At 40.1% G+C, this 27500-nt stretch overlaps 3 pseudogenes; 2 read left to right on the top strand and 1 right to left on the bottom strand.

The window, feature by feature from the left end:
- Positions 1-6192: 6192 nt before the first annotated feature.
- Positions 6193-7212, bottom strand: LOC134729381 (retinoic acid receptor responder protein 2-like; annotated as a pseudogene).
- Positions 7213-10790: 3578 nt separating this feature from the next.
- LOC100994748 (angiogenic factor with G patch and FHA domains 1-like) lies at positions 10791-11900 on the top strand (annotated as a pseudogene).
- A 1443-nt stretch (positions 11901-13343) lies between these two features.
- Positions 13344-17135, top strand: LOC100994394 (mitochondrial protein C2orf69-like; annotated as a pseudogene).
- Positions 17136-27500: the final 10365 nt, after the last annotated feature.

Genomic DNA, 27500 nt, shown 5'->3' with positions numbered 1-27500 from the left:
TCTGGGTTGAAAATCTTTTCTTTAATAATGTTGAATATTGGTCCCCACTCTCTTCTGGCTTGTAGAGTTTCTGCCAAGAGATCCGCTGTTAGTGTGATGGGCTTCCCTTTGTGGGTAACCCGACCTTTCTCTCTGGCTGCCCTTAACATTTTTTCCTTCATTGCAACTTTGGTGAATCTGACAGTTATGTGTCTTGGAGTTGCTCTTCTCGAGGAGTATCTTTGTGGCATTCTCTGTATTTCCTGAATCTGAATGTTGGCCTGCCTTGCTAGATTGGGGAAGTTCTCCTGGATAATATCCTGCAGAGCGTTTTCCAACTTGGTTCCATTCTCCCCGTCACTTTCAGGTACACCAATCAGACGTAGATTTGGTCTTTTCACATAGTCCCATATTTCTTGGAGGCTTTGTTTGTTTCTTTTTATTCTTTTTTCTCTAAACTTCCCTTCTCGCTTCATTTCATTCATTTGATCTTCTATCACTGATGCCCTTTCTTCCAGTTGATCGTATCGGCTCCTGAGGCTTCTGCATTCTTTACGTAGTTCTCGAGCCTTGGCTTTCAGCTCCATCAGCTCCTTTAAGCACTTCTCTGTATTGGTTATTCTAGTTATACATTCCTCTAAGTTTTTTTCAAAGTTTTCAACTTCTTTGTGTTTGGTTTGAATTTCCTCCTGTAGCTCGGAGTAAGTAGTTTGATCATCTGAAGCCTTCTTCTCTCAACTCGTCAAAGTCAGGAACACTTTTACACTGTTGGTGGGACTGTAAACTAGTTCAACCATTGTGGAAGTCAGTGTGGCAATTCCTCAGGGATCTAGAACTAGAAATATCATTTGGCCCAGCCATCCCATTACTGGGTATATACCCAAAGGACTATAAATCATGCTGCTATAAAGACACATGCACACGTATGTTTATTGCGGCACTATTCACAACAGCAAAGACTTGGAACCAACCCAAATGTCCATCAGTGATAGATTGGATTAAGAAAATGTGGCACATATACACCATGGAATACTATGCAGCCATAAAAAATGATGAGTTCATGTCCTTTGTAGGGACATGGATGAAATTGGAAATCATCATTCTCGGTAAACTATTGCAAGAACAAAAAACCGAACACCGTATATTCTCACTCATAGGTGGGAATTGAACAATGAGAACACATGGACACAGGAAGGGGAACATCACACTCTGGGGACTGTTGTGGGGTGGGAGGAGGGGGGAGGGATAGCATTAGGAGATATACCTAATGCTAAATGATGAGTTAATGGGTGCAGCACACCAGCATGGCACATGTATACATATGTAACTAACCTGCACATTGTGCACATGTACCCTAAAACTTAAAGTATAATAATAATATAAAAAAAAAAGAAAAACAGATGAGGCTGGGTGCAGTGGCTCACGCCTGTAAACTCAGCACCTTAGTAATCCAAGGTGGGCAGATCACAAGGTCAGGAGATTGAAGCCATCCTGTCTAACACGGTGAAACCACCCCCATCTCTACTAAAAATACAAAAAAATTAACTGGGTGTGGTGGCACTCAGCAGTAGTCCCAGCTACTCGGGAGGCTGAGGCAGGAGAATCGCTTAAACCCTAGAGGCAGGTGTTGCAGTGAGCTGAGGTCATACCACTGCACTCCAGCTTGGGCAAACAGAGTGAGAATCCATCTCAAAAAAAAAACAAAAAAAAAGAAAAACAAAAAAAGAAAAGAAAAACAGATGAAATAGTAATGGTTTCTACAGATACTTTCATTACAGAGCATATGGATAAATGATTTAATTCAACATTCTGTGGTCAGAAGAGAGAAGGGAGGTGTAAAGGGGACTTTGACTGCTTTTGTTCTACTTCCCTTATGCTGTTGTTGTGAGTTTTGATGTCACCATCTGAAGGGGTATTCATGGACGGAAGAATTATTGCTATTGTTGTGATTATTCCTTTTTCTTTTGTATTAGTAAAATAAATCTTTTAGCTTCTCATATAATTTTCTTTAAAGCCCTAAGAGTTTTGGTTAAATTCTTTGTTATTGTGTGTTATAAAAATTGACAGGGAAATGGCTAAAATAGGTTAAAATTACACAAACTCTAGGAGTCCAGTTTTTGTTAGGCAGGCTTAGGAGAGACAGAACTGGAAACACTCCATCATCATAGACATCAGACACATGGGGCTCACTTTCTATCCCAGCCCTGCCCAGATCCACCCTCTTCTAAGGCCTTATCCAGGCCTGGACTCACCCTAGAATCTCCTCTCACAGAAGGAGATCAAAATTAAAGGAGATCAAAAATTTGAGTGGTGGCTCCTCCTGCCTCTCCTTAGCTGATGCCCACAATTTCCTGAAAATAAAAAGCAGATGAATGGGAGCAAACGATTATCTATTTGTGGGTCACAATTTCTTTTTCATTGAAGCCAGTGCTTGTAGAGACATCCCACCTAGCAAACTGTTTTTCTGCCGATCCGGTAGATGCTCTACAAAGCACAAGAAAGTCAATATAAATACCAAAAATCCCTCTGAACAGTTCACCCTTTCTGTATCCCTTCCATCTGTCTATATAGATTTTATTCTACACACTTTCTTTTTAAGGTAAGTAATTTTAAAAATGAAAGAAAAATAGAAATGCTGGGCCCTTCATTTAAAGCCTAGGAATTACAGAACACTTAGCAGCCAACTACCAGGGTTGAAGATTCGCTCACATCAGGTGATGTTTGCAGCACAGTGCTGTGTAACAGACTTCTGAACACATAGTACACACTCAGTAGACATTGTATTAACTCATGGATACATGTTTTTCAAATGCAGACTTACTCAACCATTGATGCCTTCTCTAGGCTCTATAACCTTTAAAGAGCCAGCAGAGAATAACACGTTTGTATATAGTGATTGGTGGTTTCCACTTTGGGCCAAAAGGGTTTGTGTTGTGGTAAGAGTGTTGGGTGTCAGGAACTTTCTGTGCTGTTCCTACTTTCTCTATCTGAGTGCTACTACAGTGGATATAGTGGGAGAATCAACAGTCTCCCCTTAAGGGGAGACTTTAAGAAGCCAATTCATGGACCCCTTCCAAACTTGCAGAATCACATTACTAAGACAGAGGCCTGGAATCAGAAATGATTTATATGTACATTGAAACTTGAGAGGCAATTCTTTGCTAAGTGGCTCTCAGCCTAGGTGTCCAATCATAATCACATGACCACTTTTAAAGAAATACCATCACCTGTGCTCTCCCCACAGGTTCTGTCTGTTGAGCTTGGTGGGCTCATACATATGGTTTTAATTAGGAAGTCAAATTGTCCCTCTTTGTTGATTACATAATATTATATCTAGAAAAATCTAAAGATCACCAAAAACTTTTAGATTTGATAAATAAATTTAATAATGTTTCAGGATACAAAAATCAATGTAGAAAAAGCAGTAGCATTTTCATACACTAATAATGATCAAGCTGAGAACCAAATTAAAAGGTCAGTTTTTTTTACAATAGCTACAAAAAAGTAAAACACATAGAAATATAATTACTTAAGTAGGTGAAAGATCTCTACAAGGAAAACTACAAAACTCTGATGAAATAAATTGTATATGACACAAACAAATGAGAAAAACATCACATGTTCATTGATAGGAAGAAGTATTACCATTAAAATGACCATACTGCCCCAAACAGTCTACATATTAAATGTAATTCCTAGAAAAATTCTAATGTTAGTTTTTATAGAATTAGAAAAAAATTATATTTATATGGAACCATAGAAAAGCCTCAATAGCCAAAGCAAATTTGATCAAAGACAACGAAGTTGGACGTATTACACTACGTGACTTAAAATTATTCTAGAAGGCTTTAATAACCAAAACAGCATGGTAATGATGTAAACAGATGCACAGATCAATGGAGCAGTATAGAGAACCTAGAAATAAAGCCATATACCTACACACAACTGATCTTTTCCAAAGTCAACAAAAACACACACAGAAAAATGACATTTTATTCAACATATTGTGCTGGAAAAATTACGTTACTATATGCAGAAGTATGAAATGGAACCCCTAACTCTCACCATATACATAAATCAACTCAATATGGATTAAAAGGCTAAAATGTAAGACCTGAAAGGATAAAAATTCTAGAAGAAACCCTATGATAAACTATTCTGGACATTGGCCTAGACAAATAATTCATGACTAAGATCTCAAAAGTAGATGCAACAATAACAAAAATAGACAAATGGAACTTAATTAAACTGAAAAGCTCCTGAAAAGAAGCTTTTATTTAATAGGTGAGCAGACAAGCTATGGAATACAAAAAAATGTTTGCCAACTATGCATGTGACAAAGAACTAATGTCTAGAATATATAAAGAAATCAAACATCTCAACAAGAATAAAACAAGAAACTTCATTAAAAAGCAGGCACATAACGGGAAAAGATATTTTTCAAAAAAGACAATGATGGCCAATAAGCATGTAAAAAATGCTCAACATTGCCAATGATCAGAGAAATGCCAATTAAAAACGACAGTGAAATACCATTTTACACCATTCATAATGGCTAATTATTAAAAAGCAGAAAAATGATAGATATTGGTAAGGATACCGAGAAAAGAGAATACTTATACATTGTTTGTGGGAATGTAACTTTCTACAACCTCTATGGGAAACAGTATGGAGATTTCTCAAAAAACTAAAAAATAGAACTTCCATTTGATCCAGCTATCCCACTACTGCGTATCTACCCAGAGGAAAATAATTCACTACATAAAGAAGATACCCACACTCATATGTTTATTGCAGGATTATTCACAATAGCAAAGATATGGAGTCAATTTAAATTTATCTATCAATGATTGAATAAACAAAATTTGCTATACATTTATACCATGGAAAACTACTCAGACATAAAGAATAAAATTATGTCTTTTGCAGCACCATGAATGGAACTGGAGGCCATTATTGTAAGTGAAATAACTCAGAAACAGAAAATCAAATACTGCATTTTCTTACCTATATATGGAAGCTCAATAATGCATACACTTGGATATAGAGACTGGAAAAATAGACACTGGAGACTCAGAAAGAGAGGAGGTTGGTAGAGGGGTTAGAAATGAGAAAAACACCTAACTGGGACATGAGCACCGTTCAGGTGATTGTTACACCGAAAGCACATACTTCATCACTCTGCAATATGTCCCTGTCATGAAACTTCATTTGTACTAACATATTAATAAAGAGAAAAAAACTGAGTTTTATCAAGAGAGCAGAATGAATAGACCTTCTACTTTTCATAAATACTTAGGCAGAAAAATAATTTTAATAAAAATAAATTAAAAATGTATATTATATATATTTTACATAATTCATATATTGTAAATATATATCAATATTTTTATATATAAAATATATATCAATATATAATATATAATATATATCAATATATAATAGATAATATATATAATATATAATATATATAATATATAATATATATTATATATAAAATATATTTTATATAAAATATTTTATATATATAAAATATATATATATGGGGTCAGGGTCTCACTCTGTCACCCAGGCTGGAGTGCAGGGGCATGATTTCAGCTCACTGGAAACTCTGCCTCCCGGGTTAAAGTGATTCTCCTGCCTCAGCCTCCCGAGTAGCTGGGATTACAGGCGCCCCCCACCATACCCAGCTAATTTTTGTGTTTATAGTAAAGACAGTGTTTCACCATGTTGGCCAGGCTGGTCTTGAACTCCTGACCTCAGGTGATCCATCTGCCTCAGCCTCCCAAAGTCCTGGGATTACAGGCATGAGCCATCGCACCTGGCCAATAATATTGCAATATAAGAATGGTATAAAAAGACACTTTGATGAGTTAGAGTAGTTCTTAGCGCAGACAATATGCAAGATTCTAAGCCATTAGACATTTGTAGACAGAATATCTAACAGTGTAAAACAAATAACACGAAGATTCATTGGCAATGAGAAATTGACATTTTTTCAATCATATTAGATGACATTAAAACCATTATAAAATTTACTGTTTTGTACATAATAAAGGATCATAATGTTAAACAACTTCATTAAAAGTTTGACAAATTAGGCATATAAATAGGCGGCATGTTGACCAGTAAACAGAAAATACACTTTTCAAAGACCAAACAAAATTATTTTTATTTATTTATTCATTTATTTATTATTGGTGGGTGAGCAGCTTTATTAGCTGGGGATATAGTGGGGTCCTCTCCCTGGGAGGTGGGGTCTTTCACTGGTCACTCCCGGCAGTGGTCCAGGAGGCGCCATGCAATTCAGTGCTGGGCTTAGCTGGGGGCTGAGCCTTGAAGAAGGCGAACTGTGCAGGGAAGTAGTAGCTGTGGGGTCTCACCGCCCGCTCCGCCCTGCTGCACTGGGTCTCCTGGTGCTCCTCAGGGTCCCGCCGAGCCTGAGTCTCTATAGGACAGTGGCCCATCCGGCCCGAAACCTTCTCCTCAGAGCCCAGTTTGACGCAGGCCAGGCATTTCCACTTCCTTCCCTTGGGATGGACTTCGCACTCGTGTTTCTTCCAGTCCTTCCGCCGGCCGCTTGTCTGCCTGAGCTTAAATTCCAGTTTCACAAATGTTCCAGCTGGGAAGGACGTATCCACCGCGCCGTCCACACCGTTCTCCCGGAAGGCCCACTGCCGGGGAGGGTGCATTCCTCCAGGGCTACCTGCAGGCCCCGGCGCTGGGCCCCGGAGCTCGGACCCGCCCGCCTCCCCCGCGCCCCCCGCGCCCACCCACGGGGCCAGCAGCATCCGCAGCCGTGGCTTGCTTCCGCGGTCTCTCACTCTGGCCCTGCGAAGCGCCTGTGCACCGCTCAGCTCTCTGAGCCCGCTGGGAGCTGCCTCCTCCCCTGCTCTTCCCCTGGGTGGCTATGCCCACAGAACTCTGGGCAGAGGTCAAAGAGCCAGGAAATGTCTCTTTCTCCAAATTGACTTTGGTGTGCGCCTGGTTCTCTCCACTCCCTCCCGCCCTGCCCACACTGTTCCCTGGGGCCCGCAGGTTTAGCAAAGTTCCCTGCCCCCTGCCTGGGCCGGGAAGCAGTCCTGTTGCCCACTCCCACCCTTCAACCCTTTTATGGCACATTCTCTCTCCCCACTGGGTCTCCCACACGACAACCCCTCCTCCCTACTGTCCCCGGAGCCCCTCTCTGGTTCTCGCGCTCAGCCTCTTCCCTGACTGCTTCTCCATCTCCATCCTGAATCTCCCAGCTCCAGTAGGGTGCCCCCCCATCCCAGGGCCCAGGCAAAACCAACAAAATTATTTAAAATGGGAATATTTGAATTCCACTGAATTCGTAAAAGCAGAAACCCATCTGGTTATATTTTAAAGAATTATGAATTAATAATAGCAACTATCAATTTAAAGTGTAACCAGGGTTAAGAATACCCACCATTTTAACAACAACAACAATGAAAGCATGTTATAGCTAACAAAGTAGTTCTGGAAAGTCGCAGGATACAATATTAACATGAAAATCAGTTGCATTTGTATACAGTAACAACAAAATATCTGAAAAAGGAATAAAGAAAACAATTCCATTTATAATATTATCAAATAGAATGAAATACTTAATTCATTAAATAGAATGAGTTTAACCAAGAAAATTAAAGATCTGCATACTGGGCCGGGCGCGGTGGCTCACCCGTGTAATCCCAGCACTTTGGGACGCCAAGGCGGGCGGATCACGAGGTCAGGAGTTCAAGACCAGGCTGTCCACATGGGGAAACCTCGTCTCTACTAAAAATAAAAAAAAATTAGTCAGTGGTGGTGATCTCCTGTAATCTCAGCTACTCAGGAGGCTGAGGCAGGAGAATCACTTGAACCCAGGAGGCACAGGTTGCAGTGAGCCGAGATTGGGCCACTGCACTCCAGCCTGGATGACATAGTGAGACTCCATCTAAAAAAAAAAAAAAAAAATCTGCATACTGAACACTATGAAATGTTGATGAAAGAAGTAGAAGAATAGGCCAGTTGCGGTGGCTCACGCCTGTAATCCCAGCACTTTGGGAGGCTGAGGTGGGTGGATCACGAGGTCAGGAGATTGAGACCATCCTGGCTAACACGATGAAACCCCGTCTCTACTAAAAATACAAAAAATTAGCCAGGCGTGGTGGCACGCGCCTATAGTCCCAGCTACTCGGGAGGCTGAGGCAGGAGAACCGCGTGAACCTGGGAGGTGGAGCTTGCAGTGAGCCAAGATCGCGCCATTGCACTCCAGCCTGGGTGACTGAGCGAGACTCCGTCTAAAAAAAAAAAAATAAATAAAAATAAAAATAAAAATAAAAAATAAAAATAAAAAAATAAAAATAAAAGAATCAAGCAAGCAAGAAAGAAGTACAAGAATACGAAATGTGAAATATATCCTGTGTTCATGGATTCTAAAAATTAATATTGTTAAAATATCTATACTGGACAAAGTCATCAACAAAGTTAAAGAAATTTCTATCAAAATTTTAATGCCTTTAAAATAAGTGTAGAACAAACAATTCTAAAATTAGTATAGAGCCATGAAAGACCCCAAATAGGCAAATACTGTGAAGAACAAAAAGGCTGAATGCCTCAAACTTCCTGATTTCAAACTGTATTACAAAGCTATAGTCATTAAAGTAGTATAGAACTCACATAGGAACCACTGAAACAGAGTAGAGGACCCAGAAATACATTCACCCATATGCAGTCAACTGGTCCTACAGAACCAGGAAAAGATAGGGACATCAAGAAGTGGTTTAGAAAAAACTAGATATGCACACACAAAAAGCGAAACTTTCTTATATCATCACAAAAAATGAGTTTAAAATTAAAGGCTTAAACATAATAACTGAAATCACCAGTCGTCTTTAAAAAATAGGGAAAAAGCTCCTTCACCCCGGTCGTGGCAATGATGTTTTGGATTCTACACAAAGAACACAGGCAACAAAAGCAAAAATTTAAAAAAATGGAACTATATCAAAGTTTCTGCATGATAAAAGAAAGAATCAAGAAAATATAAAGACAATATATGGGATGGGAGAAAATTTTCGTAAACCATATGTAGGATAATATGTTGCTATTCAAAATATACAGAATACTAATCAATATGAAAAAAGCATCCACAGGAGAACAAAACAAAAACCAATTCCCTGATTAATTGGGCAAAATATTCATTTTTCCAAAGACATACAAATGGCCAGCAGGTATATGAAAAGTTTCTCAACATCACTAATTATCAGTGTAATTAAAATCAAAATCAAAATGAGAAATTGCCGTATCATGGTGTTAGGATAGCTATTATCAAAGTGTCAAAAGAACAAAGTGTTAGGGTGCACAGAAAAGACAATATTTGCACACAGTTGCTGAGCATGTCCATTGGTGCAGCCATTACAAAAAAAAAAAAATCCAGTATGGAGTTTCCTTAAAATTTTTAAACTTGAAGAACCATTAATCCCAATTTGGAGAATATAGCCAATGGACATAAAATAAGTATAGCCGAGGGCGTCTGCATGCCTCTGATACAAATAGATGGATAAACTGTAAGAGAGAGATAATTTCAGCTTTAATAAGGAATGAAATTGTTTTAGTTACAAAAATATTGATGAACCTTGAAGACATGATGCTAAGTGAGATCAGCAAAATACAGAAAGGCAAATATTGCATGATCTCATTTGTATGTAGATATATATAAAAAAAGAAAGAAACCGGGAGAAGGGTAGTTAGCATGGGCTAGGAAATGGGGAAAGGAGGAGATATATCCATTGAAGGGTGCATACCTTCAGTTATATAATGAAAAACTGCTGGGGACCTAATGTGCAGAATGGTGACTATAGTTAATAATAACGTGTAGTTGAAATCTGTTACTAAAGTAGACCTGAGGTGGTTTCACTACACACACTGAAATGTATAAAGTAACTATGTGAGGTGTTAGATAGGTTAACCAGCTTCACTGAGATAATTTAAAGACGTATACACATCTCAAAGCACTCTATTGTATACCCTAAATAAATACACTTTTCAATGTGTAAATGTGGAAAAAAATTAACAGTAGTCAGCAGGTCACATCTAGCCACATGTAAACTTTATTTAAAATTGTTGGCCACCCTTTCTGGCTCAACCCGGGAACAACTGGAGCACTTCTGGCCCCTTGACTTTGACGCTCCTCCCACTGTTCCTGTACTGGGGAAGATATGATAGTTCCCAGGGGTGGGTGGGCGCAGTGGCTCACGCCTGTAATTCCAGCATTTTGGGAGGCCAAGGTGGGCGGATCACCTGAGGTCAGGAGTTGAAGTCCAGCTAGGCCAACATAGTGAAACCCTGTCTCTACTAAAAATAGAAAAATTAGCTGGGCCTGGTAGCCTGCGCCTGTAATCCCAGCTACTCAAGAGGCTGAGGCAGGAGAATTGCTTGAACCCGGGAGGCAGAGGTTGCAGTAAGCCGAGATCATGTCACTGCACTCCAGCCTGGGCAACAGAGTGAGACTCTGCCTCAAAAAAAAAAAAATATATATATATATATATAATATATAATATTATATATATAATATATATTATATAATTATATATAATATATATTATATATATAATATATAAATAATATATATTATATAATTATATATAATATATATTATATATATAATATATAAATAATATATATTATATATATAATTATATAATTATATATTTTATATATATGTATGTATGTATTTCCCAGGGGTTTTTCACATCCCAGACTGTGCAGATCAGAGAGGGCCATCAGCAGTCCCTTTACTAGTTGCCCACAGACCCGTTTGGCTCCAGGCAATGCGTATCAGGGCATCCAGGCGGGAGCCACAGCAGCCAGCAGGGAGGAGGCTGCCTTTGGCTGCCTGCAGTCCGGTGGCCTCTGGCTCCACAGGTGTCTGTAAGGCCCCAGCGCAGCCCCTCCTCACATTGCCTGTGAAGGCAATGTAACTGCAGAACATACTAAGGAGGAAATTGAGGAAAAAAATGCCCCCCATATATTAGAATAATTGTCATTAGATCGCTTATGCTGCAGACAGGGTCACTGTTTATCATTACTGCTGTGAAACCCGCTACAATTGGAAGAGAAAATGATCTAGGGCATACCCTTTGATTCCCACAAGTTGGTGTCAGTAGGTTTCATGCAGAAATTTATTTTGACCATGATTTACAAAGTTATGTCCTTCTAGATCAAGGCAGTCAAAATTGAACAACTGTTCATGGAAAATGAATTGTTCAGCTGAAAACTAAATGAGACCCTTATGTACGTGAGCATAGACATAAATTTAAAATTGGAGAGACTGTGTCACCCTTTCACATTCACCCTGGCAGTGATAGCTGTGATGGCTGTGAACCATGGCAGGTTAGAACTCACTTTTGCTTTGATAAGAAAGATGAATCTTTTGTTGGTCTACCACTAAGTAAAGAGGAAAAGGAGTTGGAAATAAGTAAACAATTAAAGAAAATGACTAAAATGGGGTTTACAGAATATAGATTATGAACATGAATAGACACTGAATAATCTAAAATATAAAGATAGAGCTGGAAATCATAGTGAGCAGACTGGAAGTGAAGGAGCATTCTAGAGAGATGTTGCTCCTGCATCTGTTCATTCTGAAATTACTGACAGTAACAAATGTCAGAAGATGTTGGAGAAGATGGGTTGGAAAAAAGGAGACGGCCTGGGGAAGGATGGTGGGTAATGAAATCTCCGATTTAGCTTCAGCTTCAGTGAACATATGGAGGCTTGGGGACAGGCAATCCATCCTCAATTGAAGACGTTCAGCTTCTCTGAAACAAAAAACAACCTGGGACAAAGCGTGAGAGAGGCTTGCTGAAAATTTCCCAGAAACCAAACCTTAAAAAGATGACCTAGGTACCAGGCCTTGGATAAAAGGAACTGTAGAGTGAAGGCTAATCATAGAAGAAAACTCAAGCTTTTCAAAAAATAGAGTTTGGAAACTCTTATTTTATTATATATTTGCAGTACTTTTCTCCCCAAAAGAGTCTGTGGCACAGAGGAACAGTGTCACAGTTTACCCCTTCTTGATTCAGAAATGTGTAATAAAGTTTGGTTTGCAAATTTTAAAAAACATTTTTTAAACTAATAAATATTGACTCAAGTTATTCAGTAAGTGGACTAAAGTTTACAGGTTAAAGATGAGTTTATCAAACTTCCTTATTTTATCTTGTCGTTTATGACATCCATATAAGCAAAAAGTCACATAAGCAAAACTCATAACCACTAATGACTTAAATGTACATTTGTCTGTGTGTCCATGTATTCACAGTAAGGTGCACAGCAAAAGAAACATCAAAAGTTTATAAAAATAAATCTGACTATATGCATCATTGTTTATGCCCTTTAGAAACTAGATAAAAGAACCTCTTATACTTGAAATAGCCTAAATATTATTGAAGAACAAATGAACAGGTGATATATTGTAGAAAATTAGTCAGTGTTTTCTTTTTTGAAGAATCCGTTTATTAGTACTATATCTTCAGTATTTATATTGGTTTGTTTCATAGCTAATGTGATATTTAGATATGAACAACTGAGTACAGTGTTGAAATAGTGTGCTGGCATTTGTAGGTTTCATAAATATTATTGCAGGCAGTGGTGTTGTGCCACAGAAATCTGATTTCTAGTACATAAGGAATACTTAGCCAGGGCCTCATGTTTAAGGTATTTAATGAAAATGTCTTCAACTGCAATAAAAACATTGTAACATTAAAAATACTCTTTTCAATAAATTCTAAATTAAAAAATTCAAATGATACCTTTTATGGAGTTAGGGAAGTGCTAATAAGGTAAAATGGCAACTGAAGCCAAAAAATGTAAATTCAGGTAAATACTTTTACCCTTATTAGTTGTATGTTAAAGGAAACAATAATAAACAATAATTCTGACCATATACTATTTACTGCAGTAAAGTATTTCAGAAATTTGTGCATAATACATAATTAATTTTCTAATGGTATAAAAGTAATCACATTCTACAAATTATTACAACACGGTCTATTGAAGACAGCGGCATTTCAAGTGAAGAATCTTAGAGTTTCTCACGAGGCAGTGATATATGCCATATGAAATCTAGGTAAAATATTTTACTCATGTATGCAACAGTTGATATCTCTGCTTTCCAGGAAAATAACATGCTTTAAAAACTTAATGCAGGTAACTAAAATCACCAAGAAGTTATAAGAACTCACACAATGCCTAATATAGTTGAAAGAAAATTATGAAAACTTCTCAGGACCAGAAGTAAATAAAGGGTATAATCCAGAGAAGTATAGACCTAAGAGGCCAGTGCTCCATTCAGATGCATCTGAGCACAAGGACATCAGATCCACATGGGTTGTTCAGCTTCTGACAAAGCAAATGGAATAAACAAAGAGAAACTGCCTGCAGGCATCCAGAGTGTGATGTCTCCTATATATGAGAGCTAAACTATAAATTATGTTGCACACAAGGAGAAGAGCTATTAGAGTGAAGCATTAAATTATATGGCACATAAAACTCAGATATGAGGATTATAATTACATGTTTGCCAATATAATGAAAACACAAGAAACCGAAATAATGTGGAAAAAACTATGAGCTTGTCAAGTCATATTTGGAAAAGAGGCGAATGGACAGTAAACTGTTGAAAATTTGGTAAAACAACTTAATGTACAGCATACAAATTACACATTGAAATAGACTGAGATGATGAGAGGACTAGTAAACTGGAATGCTGAGCACAATTAATGTAGTAATATACTTTTTAGAAGGCAAATTAATACAAAATACAAATATATATGAAAATTAGATGAGAAGAAATGAAAAACATTTAATTGCTTTACTATACTATATAAACAGGAGGGCAACATTCAAAAAAATCAGTGACTCATAATTTTCAGAAATTGGAAACCAGGCATGAATCCTATAAAAGTTTAGAGTGTGATGTGTCAGAAAAGATAAATTAAGAAATACTTAAAAGAAATAATGATTTTGGTTATTGTGAATACTGCTTCAATAAACATGGGAGTGCAATTATCTTTTGGACATACTGATTTTATTTCCTTTTGATATATACCCAGTGGTGAGATTGCTGGGTCATATATATGGTAGTTTTATTTATAACTTCTTGGAAAACCTCCATGCTGTTTTTCCTAATGGTGGTACCAATTTAAATTCTCATCAACAGTGTATAAGTGCCTATTTACAGATGAATGAAGAAAATGTTATACATACACACAGGCACACATACGCACACAGGAATAATGCTCAGTCATATAACAGAATGAACTTCTGTCATTTATGTGAACATGGATGAACCTAGAGGACATTATGTTAAGTGAAATAAGCCCGTCACAGAGAGAAAAAGACCACATGATGTCACTCATATGCAAAATCTAAAAAAGCGGATCTAATAGAAGTAAAGAGTAGAATGGTGGTTACTAGAGGCTAGGGAGAGTGATGGGATGAAGGAATGGGGAGAGGTTTGTCAAAGTTACAAAGTTACAGTCAGGGAGAATAAATTCTGATGTTCTATTACACAGTAGGGTGACTATAGCTAATATAATGTACTATTTATTATAACACAGCTAGAAGAGAGGTTTTTGAATTTTCATAGCACAAATAAATTATAAATGTTTACACTGCTAGATATGCAAATTACCCTCATTGGGTCATTTTACAGTGTAAACATGCACTGAAACATCACACTGTAGCCCATAAATATGTACAATTATTATGTGTCAATTATACATAAAATAAATCTTAAAAAATAATAATGATCGAATTGCATAAAATCAAAACGAAGAAAAACTCTTAAAAGTAGTGAGATAGAAGACAGCTAACCTGTGAAGCTGAGGGAAAACACTTACCTCTGTATCAAGTCAGAAAACAGAAAAATTAATATCAGTAAAATATTAAAAGCTTCTGGACAGCACAGAAATCTATTAATAGAGTGAAAAGACAACATATAAAATGAAAGAAAATATGTGCATCTGGCAGGGAGTTAATATCCAAAATATATATATGACTCAACTCAACAGCAATAAAAATCAAAAACCCAACTAAAGAGTGAGCAAAAAACCTGAATAGACATTTTTCCAAAGAAGACACAAAGAAATGCTCAACATCACGAATCATCTGGAAAATGCAATCCAAAACCACATGAAATAGTACCTCACCCCATTTAGAATGGCCATTATCAAGAAGACAAACAATAACAAGGTTTGGATGAGGATGTGGAGAAAAGGGAACACTTATACACTGTTGGTGTGAATGTAAATTTAGTACCTTTTTAGATTCATTTATTTATTGATAAGAAACCTGCATGGAAAACTATGCAGGTTTCTCAAAACAAAAAACAAAAACCTAAAAATAGAACTACCATATAATCCAGCAATTCCATTATTGAGTATATATCAAAAGGAAATAAAATTAGTATATTGAAGAGATAGCTGCTCTCTCATGTTTATCATAGCTCTATTGACAACAGCCAAGATATGGAATCAATCTTGTGTCCATCAGGGATAAATGGATAAAGCGAATATGGTGTATACACATAATGGAATACGATTTAACCATAGGAAAAAAAAAAATCCGCCCTTTGGGAGGCCGAGGCGGGCAAATCAGGAGGTCAAGAGATCGAGACCATCTTGGTCAAAATGGTGAAACCCCTTTTCTACTAAAAATACAATTAGTTGGGCGTGGTGGCACGCGCCTGTAGTCCCAGCTACTCAGGAGACTGAGGCAGGAGAATCGCTTGAACCCGGGAGGCGGAGGGTGCAGTGAGCCAAGATCGCGCCACTGCACTCCAGCCTGGCGACAGACGTTCCGTTTCAAAAGAAAAAAAATATATTAATAAAAAGAATAAAATCCGGCGCTGCGCGGTGACATCAGTCTCTGTCGTTAATGCCTCGCGCCGGCTACCGTCCTGCGCAGTCTCTTTCTGAGGACCCCTCCCCCCCCACTCTCCGCCTTCCAATAAGGAGTTCAGGTTTTGCGGTCGCCGTGGTTGCTGTTCCTGCTGCCACAGGTTGGAACTGGAGATGCCTCTTCCTTCTCTCAGGACAGAACCATGAGCCTAGCGGCAGCGCCGGTTCGCAAAGCTCCCCCTCCGCCAACGGGCGCCTCCTCAGAGCCGACCGTGTCCGCCCTGCCGGGAGCTGACCCGCAGCGCAGTGCAGAGTTGCTCCTGTTGGCGGTGACCGGGGAGGGACTGGAGCGGCGGATCATCTCCAGGAACCGGGCTGAGTAGGAACTGCAGCCGCCACATCCTCTCTTTACCCGGGGATGTGCAGGATTACCGTGAAATCATGACTCGTCATCCTGCGAATTACCAATGGGAAAATTGGAGTCTAGAAGTTATTGCCTCCATTTTAGCCCACCGGTTCCCCAATAGCTGTATTGGGGTGATGAAGTGCTCCGGAACAAATGCAGCTGCCATGATAGTTTTCTGAAAAGTAACATGTTTGGTTTCCCAGAACACAATACAGACTCTGGAGCTTTTAAGCACCTTTATATGTTATTAGTTAATGCTTTTAAGTCAGAGTAGTTTATCAAAGGAAAATTTGAATGATTGGAATAAGGACTCCACAGCATCTAATTGTAGATGTCCAATTCTTCTCATACTACAAATCATTTCCAGGAAGGAAAAGATAGGACCTTTGAAAAATCTGATGGATCGGCCATGTGTTTTTATCCACCATCACTAAATGATGCATCTTTTCCTTTGACTGGATTCAATAAATGTGTTGTTTTGAATCAGTTTCTTTGAATTGAAAGAAGCCAAGAAAGACAAAAACATGGATGCTTTCATTAAAAGCATAAGTACAATGTATTGGCTGGATGGTGTTCATTCCGGAGGAAGGAATACTGGAGTTACTTATCCACAAGTCTTGAAAGAATTTGCACAAACAAGAATTATTGTTCACACCCATGGAACACTTTACCAAGTATGTGATCTAATGAGATCTTGCATTGGAAAGGAGCAAAATAAATTTTTTAGATACTTGGGGATATTGGTATGCTGGTGAGTAGCTGAATTCATTTCACAAAGGAAGCTCCCTACATAGAGAATCCCTTTCAGAATTCATGAAGTGTTTGAGACTACAAGTATATTAATGTACTTGTTCAGCGGAAGAGCATAAGCACTTTGAGTGTTATAAATTCAGATAATGGAATGTACTTCATAGATGTATTGTCAGTTTGGGGGTATGGAGGGAAGCACACATTCCTGAAAAATGAGTGTAATGTGCGATAGTATTTTTTTTTTTTTTGAGGCTGAGTCTCGCTCTTGTTGCCCAGGCTGAAGTTCAATGGCACTGTCTCAGCTCACCGCAACCTCTGCCTCCCGGATTCAAGTGATTCTCCTGCCTCAGCCTCCCAAGTAGCTGGGATTACAGGCATGTGCCCCCACGCCCGGCTAATTTTTTTTTTTTTTTTTTTTTTAGTGGAGACGGTGTTTCTCCATGTTGGTCAGGCTGGTCTTGAACTCCTGACCTCAGGTGATCCGCCCACCTCGGCCTCCCAAAGTGCTGGGATTACAGGCGTGAGCCACCACGCCTGGCCTGCAATAGTATTTCTTGCTTTGGAATGTGAGCAATTTTTAATTTGGGTTGGGTTAGAATTAGTTAATTTGAAATCTAACAAGGTGGTTTATGATAATACCGAGGAAATGTAAGACCTTTAGAAATGAAAGTTACAACGTAGTTTTTGTAAAAGGTAACTAAAATTGTTTCTGTTGGAGATAGTTGATTTTCTGAGTAATGTTACTAATTTTGGTGACATTTTAACAGTAATTAGCTATTTTGGCATTTAAAACTTGAGTGGAAACAGTTTATTTCTCTTCAAACAAAAGCAAAGGCACAATGTTGTTTCTTGTCGTTTTGGAATAACTACCCTGCCTCTTGTGTTTTGTAAACTCATTCACTCATTGTTTAATGTGCCATGAAGTACTTTTTTCTTGAGAGTCAAAATCTGTTTGTTCCCAGTGTCCAAAAATGTGCAATAGTGTAAAGGTGGTTTTTAAAAACATAGCCGGGTGTGGTGACATGTCCCTTTAGTCCCAACTGCTCGGGAGGCTAAGTCAGGAGGACCCTTTGAGCCCAGGCTGTAATGCACCATGATTGTGTTTGTGACTAGCTACTGCACTCCAGCCTAAGCAACATAATGAGGCCTCATCCCTAAAACAAAGAAAACAAAACAAATTACACTTGAGCATTATCGCTTAATTTTTAGTTGGCAGTCTTTTGTTGATTGTTTTGGGTAAGACATTCTGGGGCTTCTTGAATATTGGCAAAAGACAGTTGTTTTGGAAAACTGTTTTAAATTAAGCATATTTACATATTTTGGATAAATTGAGACAATTTTGAATGTTTTATTATATTAATGTTTTTGAAAGAGAACAACTTAGGTAAGATAAATGTATAATGCTGTATTTGTTCATGCTCTATGAAAAAGGAAACAGATTCCAGATGTCTAAATCAATGTTTCTCCACAATCATAACTTTGTCTGAAAAAAAAATTATCCTTGGCCAAAATGGAAAATTACATTGCTGTAAGAAAAATTACAAGGGGAAGTTTAAACATCATCCAGCCTGAGGCCAGATCCTCATATAAAACAGTCACAATTTCAACTCTGAACTGCATCCATGTGTGAGATTTAGAATCTCACTAGTGGACTCTGTCCATGTATGAAGGTGACAATCTTAATTGTTGGCTACATGTGTTTATGAGATTCACAAGCTCACTGTTTGCTGGGCCCTGTTATGTAACTTTCTATACACCCCAAGGCTTTATAAAATACATGTGAGTGTCATAATCTTCTGTGACATTTTTATAATTAGTAGACCAAGGACTTTAGTTGTTGCCCTAAGCCTATTAGGGTCAAAATTTCTCCTATTGGCTGGGTCCATGTAAGAAAGCCATTATTATGACTATGCCTGGGCCTAGATATAGGTCACAGTTTCACCTGTGAGCAGAACCAGGGAGGAAAGTCACATTACCTGAATGCTGGGGCAGGGAAATGTCAATATCTCTCCATAGTCAGGAACCATACAGGAAAGTCATGTCACCTTTGTGTTAGGCTGAGTGATATGTCACAATGCCCAATGCAGGTAGAACACAGTCAAAAGAGTCATATCTCCTAGGTGCTGGGCCTAGCAATATGTCATAATCCCCCTTGTTCACAGGGCCCAGTCATGAGAGGAGAGTCATGTCACCTAGATAATATGCTCAGATTTATGTTAGTGGAGGCAGAGTACAGGTGGGAATGTAGAGTCTCATCACCTAGGTGACGTGCTCAGAGACACATTACAATGGCTCTTGGGGGCAGGATGCAGGCAGCATAGTCAAATCACCTAGGTGTTTGGGTGAGGTATATGTCATGATCCCAACTGTTGGCAGGGCTCATGCAAGGGAGTAAAGTCAATCAGGTGATGAGAAAATATTATATGTCAAAGTCACACCTGCAGGAAAGTCCATGGATGATATTCACAGTCCCACATATTTTCTAGCTCAAGGTGTAAGAGACAACACGTTCTGGGAATTGTGTTAAAGTACACAAATCACAATCTCAATGGCGAACAGAATTCATGCATGAACACTTCAACCTCATCTGCAAACACTGTCTAATTAGGGCAGTCACTGCCTCACAGGTGTGCTGAGTTTTGGTATAAAAGTCACCATTTCTCCTGTGAACTGGCTCCATGTATGAAAGTCACATTACCAACTTTCAACTGATCTGGGTGTGTTATTCAGAACCTCAACAATGGGCTGTGCCCATATGGGAAGATGACATTCCTCACTGTATGTTGTGTGTACATAGGAGTTTCACAATGTCACCTGTTTGTTGGGCTTTTATAAGACACCCTCAGTGCCACTTAAGGGCTTCGTATGGTATGCATGACAAACCTGTTCTGAGACCTTCATCATGGTATAAACCCATGATCCTGCATGTTGCCCTAAGTTCAGGCATGAGAGTCCACACCAGTCCTATTTGCTGGGTCCAGGTATGAGAGTCATTAGTGTGCCTGGGAGCTGGGTCCAAAAACGAGGCATCATCCCATTTGTGGATGGATCCAGATATGACAGTCACAATTCCAACTGTGAACTGTTTCTGTGAGTGAGATCCAGGACCTCATGAGTGGATTATGTTCACATTTAATTCTAACTGTGGGCTGTGTGTGCATACAAGGGTCACAATCAGAATTTTGAGCTGGGCCCTGTTTTAACACTCTCTGTACAATCTTAGGACATCATACAATATGCATGACAGTTGTAGTTCTCTGAGACCTCTGTAAAAGTGGGAAGCCCAGGATCTTATCTGTTGCCATAAGCCTAGATACAAGAGTCAACATCTCTTCTATTAGTTGGAACCAGGCTTGAGAGACATTGACATGCCTATGAGCTGGGTTCAGAAATGAGTCACCTTTCCAACCTGTTGCCAGATCCACATATGACAGTTCTAATTCTAACCGTGGACTGTTTGGATATGTGAGAATCAGAACCTCACCTGTGGGCTTTGTCCATGTGTGAGAGTGGCAATCCCAGTTGTCGGATACTGTGCCTGTAAGAGACAAAATTTTACCTCTGTAATGAACTCTGATAAGACCCAAGTATTTATACAATATTCATGAGTGTCATAATCATCTGTAGTCTTTATACAATCAGGAGACCCAGAACCTTACTGATTTTTCTAAGCTTAACTATAAGAGTCAAAGTCTCTTCTTTTGGCTGGGCTGTCATATGACAGTCATCATTATTCCTGTGACTTGAGTGTAGGCATACGTCACAATCCTACCTGTAGGCAGAAGCAGGCAGGAGAGTCACATCACCTGAGTACTGAACCAGGGATATATGTGTATCCCCTCTGTGAGTTGAGTTCTGGTAGGAAACTGACATCACTATGGTGCTGGGACCAGTGATGTGTCACAATGTCCCCTGTGAGCAGAACCCAGGCTGAAGGATTACATCACAGGAGTGCTGGACTCATCAATATGTCAAAATCCCCTCTGGGAATGGGGCCTGGTATATCACAATGCCACCTGTGAGAAGGGGCTAGGCAGGAGGGCCACAATACCAAGGTTATTGGCTTAGGTATACGTCACAATCCAAACTGTGGGCTTTATTCAGGCGGTATATTCAAATTAGTCAAGTTCTGGCTGGGCAAAAGTATACGTCACATTCACACCTGTGGGAAGGTCCAGGGATGGAATTTACATTCTTGCACATGTTCTGGGTCCAGCTATAAAAGCATGCACCTTGTAAACTTTTACACACCTCATGTATCCAATATGCAAAGTCATGATTTCAACAGTAAATTGGATCCAGGCATGAAAGCCTCAACCTCAGAAAACACATTAAGAGAGTTAGAGCCTAACATATTTGCCGAATCTTGGTCAGAGACTCATTATCTCACCTAAAGGCTGGATCCACATATAAGAGTAATAATACCAACTTTTGACTGCCTTTGGATATGAAATTCAGAACTTCAACAGTGGGCTGTGTCCATATGGAAGTGTGAAAATCTTTACTGTTGACAGTGTATGCAATGAGAGTCAAATCTTCAACACTGTACTGGGCCTTGTTATATTATTCTTTGCAGCATCTGCGGCTTTTAATAATATCTTTGAGACTTGCAATCCACTCTGAAGCCTTTGTGCTTATATAAACCCATGATCTTACTTGTTGCTCCAAGCCTAAGGATGAGATTCAACATCTCTTCTATTGACTGGCTCAGATATGAGAGTCATTACCATGCCTGTGAGATAGCTCCAGCAATGAGTCACCATTTTACCTGTGGCCAGATCCACATATGACAGTCAAAATTCAAACTGCAGACTGTGTCTATGAGTGAGATTCAGGACCTTAACAGTGGGCTTTGTCCACGTGTGAGACTGCAAATTTTAACTGTTGGCTGTGTGGCCAGATCCACATAAGACAGTCAAAATTCCAACTGCGGACTGTGTCTATGAGTTTCAGGACCTTAACAGTGGGCTTTGTCCATGTGTGAGACCGCAAATTTTAACTGTTGGCTGTGTGCTGGGCCCTGTAATGACAGTCTCTGTACCACCAAAGAGCGTTATAGAATATGCATAAGTTTTCTAATACTTTGTGATCTTTCCAAAAGTAGGAGATGAAGACCTGATACATTGCCATAAGCCCAGGGAGAAGATTCAACATCTTTTCTATTGGTTGTGTTTGTGTATAATAGTCATCATTATGCCTGTGAACTGGACCTAGATATATATGACAATACCACCTGTGGGCAGGGATCAGGAAGGAGAGCCACATCACCTAAATCCTTACGCAGAGATATGCCAGTATCTATTTTGAGAGAAGAGCCCCAGTCACATCGCCTGGTTGTTGAGCCCACTGAAATGTCACAATGCCCTTTGTGGGCAGGGCCAAAATGGGAGAGTCAAATTGCCTGGGTATTGGGCCCAGCAATATGGCACAAATTACCCTATGGACAGAGCCCAGGAAAAAAAGAAGAGTCATATGACCTAGGGGATGGGCACAGAGATATGCCACAATGCCCTCTCAGGAAGGACTCAGGCAGGAGAGTTACATCACCTAGAAAATATGGCCCAGGTATATTTCACAATCCCAATTACAGGCATTGCTTAAACAGGAGAGCCACATCAGCTGGGTGCTTGGCCCATTGATTTGTCACACTCCCTTCTGTAGGGAGAGTCTAGGCAAAAAAAAAAGAACAGTAAAATCTACCAGGTGCGGTCCCCAGTAATACATTAAAATTCCCCAGGTAAGCAGGTCCAAGGCAAAAGAGGAGAGACATATCACCTAGGAGATGGACCAAGGGATATGTCAAAATTTGAAATGGGGTGGGGCCCAGGCAGGAGAGAAGAGTCACGTCACCTAGCAGATGGAACCAGTGATATGTCACAATGCCCTTTGTGGGCTGAGTCCAGGCCAGAGAGGAGAGTCACATCACCTAGCTGATTGGTGCATAAATTTTTCAAAATCTCCTCTGAGAGAATAGCCCAGGCAAGAGAGTCACATCACCTATGTGCTTGGCCTAGGTATAGGTCATAATCCTGTGTTTAGACAGGACCAGCAGAAGTGTAAAAATAACCAGGTGCTGGTCAAAGGTATGCGTCAAAACCACACCTGCAGAAAGGTCCAGGGAATGAGATTCACAACACTGCATGTTGCCTGTCTCCAAATATGAAAGTCAACACCTTTTTGAGTTCTGTCCAAGTACATGAGTCACAATGTCAACAGTGGACTGGATCTGTGCATGAGAGCCCCCATCTCATTTGAAAACAGTGTCCTAATAAAATAGACACAGCCTCACAGGGTGTTTAATCTTCATCCAAAAGTCACCATCCTACCTATGGTCCAGATCCATTTATGAGAGTCAGTTTCACCTTTCAGTTGCCTCCAGGTGTGAGATTTAGAAACTCAACAATGGACTGTGAACATGTAGGTAGATGATAATCCTTACTGTTAGGTGAGTGTGCAGACAAGAGTCACAATTTCATCTGTGTGATGGACCCTGTTATGAAACTCTCTTTACCACTTGAGGGCGTTGTACAATAACTTGAGTTTTGTAGGGCTCTCTGACTTTTGTACAAGTAGGAAACCCAAGACATTACCTGTTGCCCTAAGCCTAGTTACTAGAGCAAACATCTATTTTGTAGGGAGTTGAAGGCCTGTGGATCATGACCAACTCAGCATTCCACTGGAGGCTATATGATCAAACAGCAAACTGTTTATCATGAATGCAGGATGTGGGCAAACTTGCGACTGCACCTGCCACCAGAAGGTTTGCTGGGGGCAATCACTCCCTGACGCCGTGCTCCTTGAGGTTATCTGTTGGAACATCTGGAGACTACTGTTCAGAGAATGTGGTCGTGCAGCCTGCACCAAGTCAAGCAGCTGACTGACAACCACCTCTTTCTCCCTATCTCCTTTACTCAATAAATACGAATGGAGCTAGAAGTACAGGGCCCTTGTTCACTAGAAGCAAGGAGCCCCCTGATCCCTTCTTCCAAATATACTCTTTTGTCTTTATTCCCGTGTTCATCCTCCTTTGTTCAGTCCAACAGGGATTGGGGCCACATCACTACTTTATTGTCTGAGTTCAGGTATTACTGGGCCTGTGAGCTGGGTCCAGAAATGAGTCACCATGTCACCTGTGGCCAGATTTACATGTAACAGTCACAATTCCAACTGTGGACTTCATCTGCATGTGAGACTCAGGAGTTCACCAGTGGGTCTGTCCATATATGAGGATGACAATCCCAATTTTCAGTGGGGTGTGCTTATGAGAGTCACACTACTACCTGTGTACTGGTTTGTATTATGAAACTCTGTGTCACTCAAAGGCTTCATAATATATGTGTGTGTTAGAATATTCTATAATTTTTCTTACAAGTAAGAGACTCAGGACCTTCCTTTTTGCCCTAAATCTATCTATGTGAGTCAATATTTCTTCTATTTTGTGGTTCCACATCTGAGAGACATCATGATGCCTGGGCCTAGTAAAGGTCACAATCCTACCTGTGAGTGAACAGAAGGCAAGAGAGTCACATCACCTGGGTGATGGGCCAGAGATATGTCACAATCCCTTCTGTTGACATGTCCCAAAAAAGAAGTTACATCACCCAGGTGCTAGGCTCAGTGATATGTCACAATGCCCAGTGTAGGCAGGGTACAAGCAGGAGAGTCACATTACCTGGGTGCTTGGCCCAGTGGTATGTCACAATCCCTTATATAGGGAGGGCAGAGGTAGCAAAAGAGAGTCACATTACCTAGGTGCTGGACTCAGCTGTACGTCACTTTTGTTTTGGTTAGCAGGGTCTAGTAAACAGAGGAGAGTCCTATCACACACTAGTGGGCTCAGTGATATGTCAAAATCCCCAAGGGAGGAAGGACATAGGCAGGAAATTAGAGTCACATCACTTTGGTGATGGGCCCAGAGACATGTCACAACGTATCCTGTGGGCAGAGCCCAGGCAGGAGAGTCACATCACCCAGGGGCTAGGACCAGGTATATTCCAGAATCTCAACTCCCAATTGTTTGTTAGGCTTCCACAAGAGAGTAAAATCAATCAATCAGGTGATGAGCAAAAGTATATGTTACTATCTCACCTGCAGGAAAGTCAAGGAATGAGATTCATAATCCCACACACTACCAGGCTTCAGGTAGGAGAGTCACCACCTTCTGTGATTTGTGCCCAAGTGTGTGAGACAGAATCTCAATGGTGGACAAGATCCATAAATGACAGCCTCAACTCCACCTGTGAACAACGTCCTAGCAGGGCAGCCATATTCTCAATGTTGTGTTGAATCTTGGTTTGACAGTCACCATCCTACCTGTGGACCAGATCCACACATGAGAGTCACAATTTAACCTTTCACTTTCCTTCAGATGTGAAATTCAGAACCTCAGCAGTGGACTGTGTTTATGTGAGAGGGTGACAATCCTTACTGTTGGCTGGGTGTATGTACAAGTGTAACAATCTCATCTGTGTGCTAGGCCCTGTTATTACACCCTTTGTACCACAGAAAGTTTAATAGAGTATTTGTGAGAGTTGCAATCTGCTCTGAGACTTTTGTGGTGGTATAATCCCATGATATTACCCTTTGCCTTAAGCCCAGGCACAAGAGTCAATATTTCTCCTATTGGCTGGGTTCAGGTATGAAAGTCATCATCTTGCCTGTAAGCTGGTTTCAGAAATGAGTCACCCTCTTATTTGTGGCTGAATCTATACATAATAGGCAAAATTCAAACTGTAGGCTGTGCCTACAGTAAGAATCAGGATCTCATCAGTCGGCTCTATTCATGTGTGAGGATGATAACCCTGTCAGCTGAGTGTGAGTGGGAGAGTAATAATCTCATCTCTTTGGGTTCTATTATGACACTCTCTGTACAACCCGAGCATTTCATGTGATATCTGTGAGTGTCATAATCTTCTGTAAACTTTGTACATGTAGGAGACCCTGTACTTACCCATTGTTTCAGGCTGAGCTACAAGAATAAAAATCTATCTTATTGTCTTGGCCCAGGTATGAGAGTCATTGCCTTACCTGTGTTTTGGGCCCAGATATGTGTTACAATTTGAGCTCTGGGCAGGACCCAGGAAGAAGAGTCACATCACCTAGGTGCTGAGTCCAGCAATACGTTAAGAACCTTTCCAGAGCAGGGCCCCACCCCAGCAGGAATGTCACATCACCGAAGTCCTTGGCCATGGGACATGTAGCAATCCCATCTGTATGCATGCTAGGCTCACACATGAGAGTCAGATCACTCAGATGTTAGGCAAAGGTATGTGTCACAATCAAACCTTTGGGCAAATCCAAAAATGAGATTCACAATCCAGCACATGTCTCAGCTCCAGGTATGAAAGTCAACATCTCCTGCTAGTTGAGTTCAAATACATGAGTTACAATCTTAACAGTGGACTTGATTTGTGCATGAGAGCCCTAGTCATACCTACACAGTGTGTCTTGGTAGAAAAATCACAGCCTAAAAGGTGTGCTTAATCCTGGTTTGTGGGTCACCATCCAACCTGTGGACTACATTCACATATGAAAGTCACAATTCTAAATTTTGACTGTCTCTAGTTTTGAGATTCAGAACATCAACAGTGGCCTGTGATCTTGTGGGAGATTGACAATCCTGTTAGCTGCCTATACATATGAGGGTCACAATCACACCTGTGTGGTGGGCCCTGTTATGACACTCTCTGTACCACTGGAGGGCTTTATATAATGTGCATGAGAGTTGCAGTCAGCTCTGAGACTTTAATTCTGATATAGACCAATGATCTTACCTGATTCCCTATTTTAATGCACAGGAGTCAACATATTTGTTTTCTTTTTTCTTTTTCTTTTCTTTCTTTCTTTTTTTTTTTTTTCATACAGAGTCTTGCTCTGTCACCCAGGCTAGAGTGCAGTGGGGTGATCACCGCTCACTGCAATCTCCGCCTCCCAGGTTCAAGCGATTCTCCTGCCTCAGCCTACCAAGTAGCTGGGATTCTGGGTACCCGCCACCGCACCTGGCTAATTTTTATTTTATTTTATTTTATTTCATATTTTATTTTATTTTATATTATTTGTATTTTTAGGAGAGACGAGTTTTCACCATCTTGGCCAGGCTGGTCTCAAACTCCTGACCTCGTGATCCACCCGCCTCGGCCTCCCAAAGTGCTTGGGTTACAGGTGTGAGCCACCGTGCCTGGCCAGAGTCAACATTTTTTAACTGGCTAGGTCCAGGTATGAGAGTCATCACTGGGCCTGTAAACTGGATCCAAACATACCTGTGAGCAGTGACCAGGTAGGAGAGTCACATCACCTAGGTTCTGGGCCAGGAATATGTAACAATGCCCCCTGTGGAAAAAGTTCAGGTAGGAGAGTTACATAATCTTAGTGCTGAGATCAGCAATATGTGAAAATATCCCCTTAGGGTAGCAGGGCTCAGCCAAGAGTGTCACATCACCCAGGTGCTTGGTCCAGGCCCATGTCACAGTCCCTCCTGCCCGCAA

The sequence above is a fragment of the Pan paniscus genome, chromosome 18, assembly GCF_029289425.2.
Source record: "Pan paniscus chromosome 18, NHGRI_mPanPan1-v2.0_pri, whole genome shotgun sequence".
NCBI classification, from domain to species: domain Eukaryota; kingdom Metazoa; phylum Chordata; class Mammalia; order Primates; family Hominidae; genus Pan; species Pan paniscus.
Note: the sequence above shows the minus strand (reverse complement) of the source record. Positions and strands in the feature narration are given on the sequence as shown.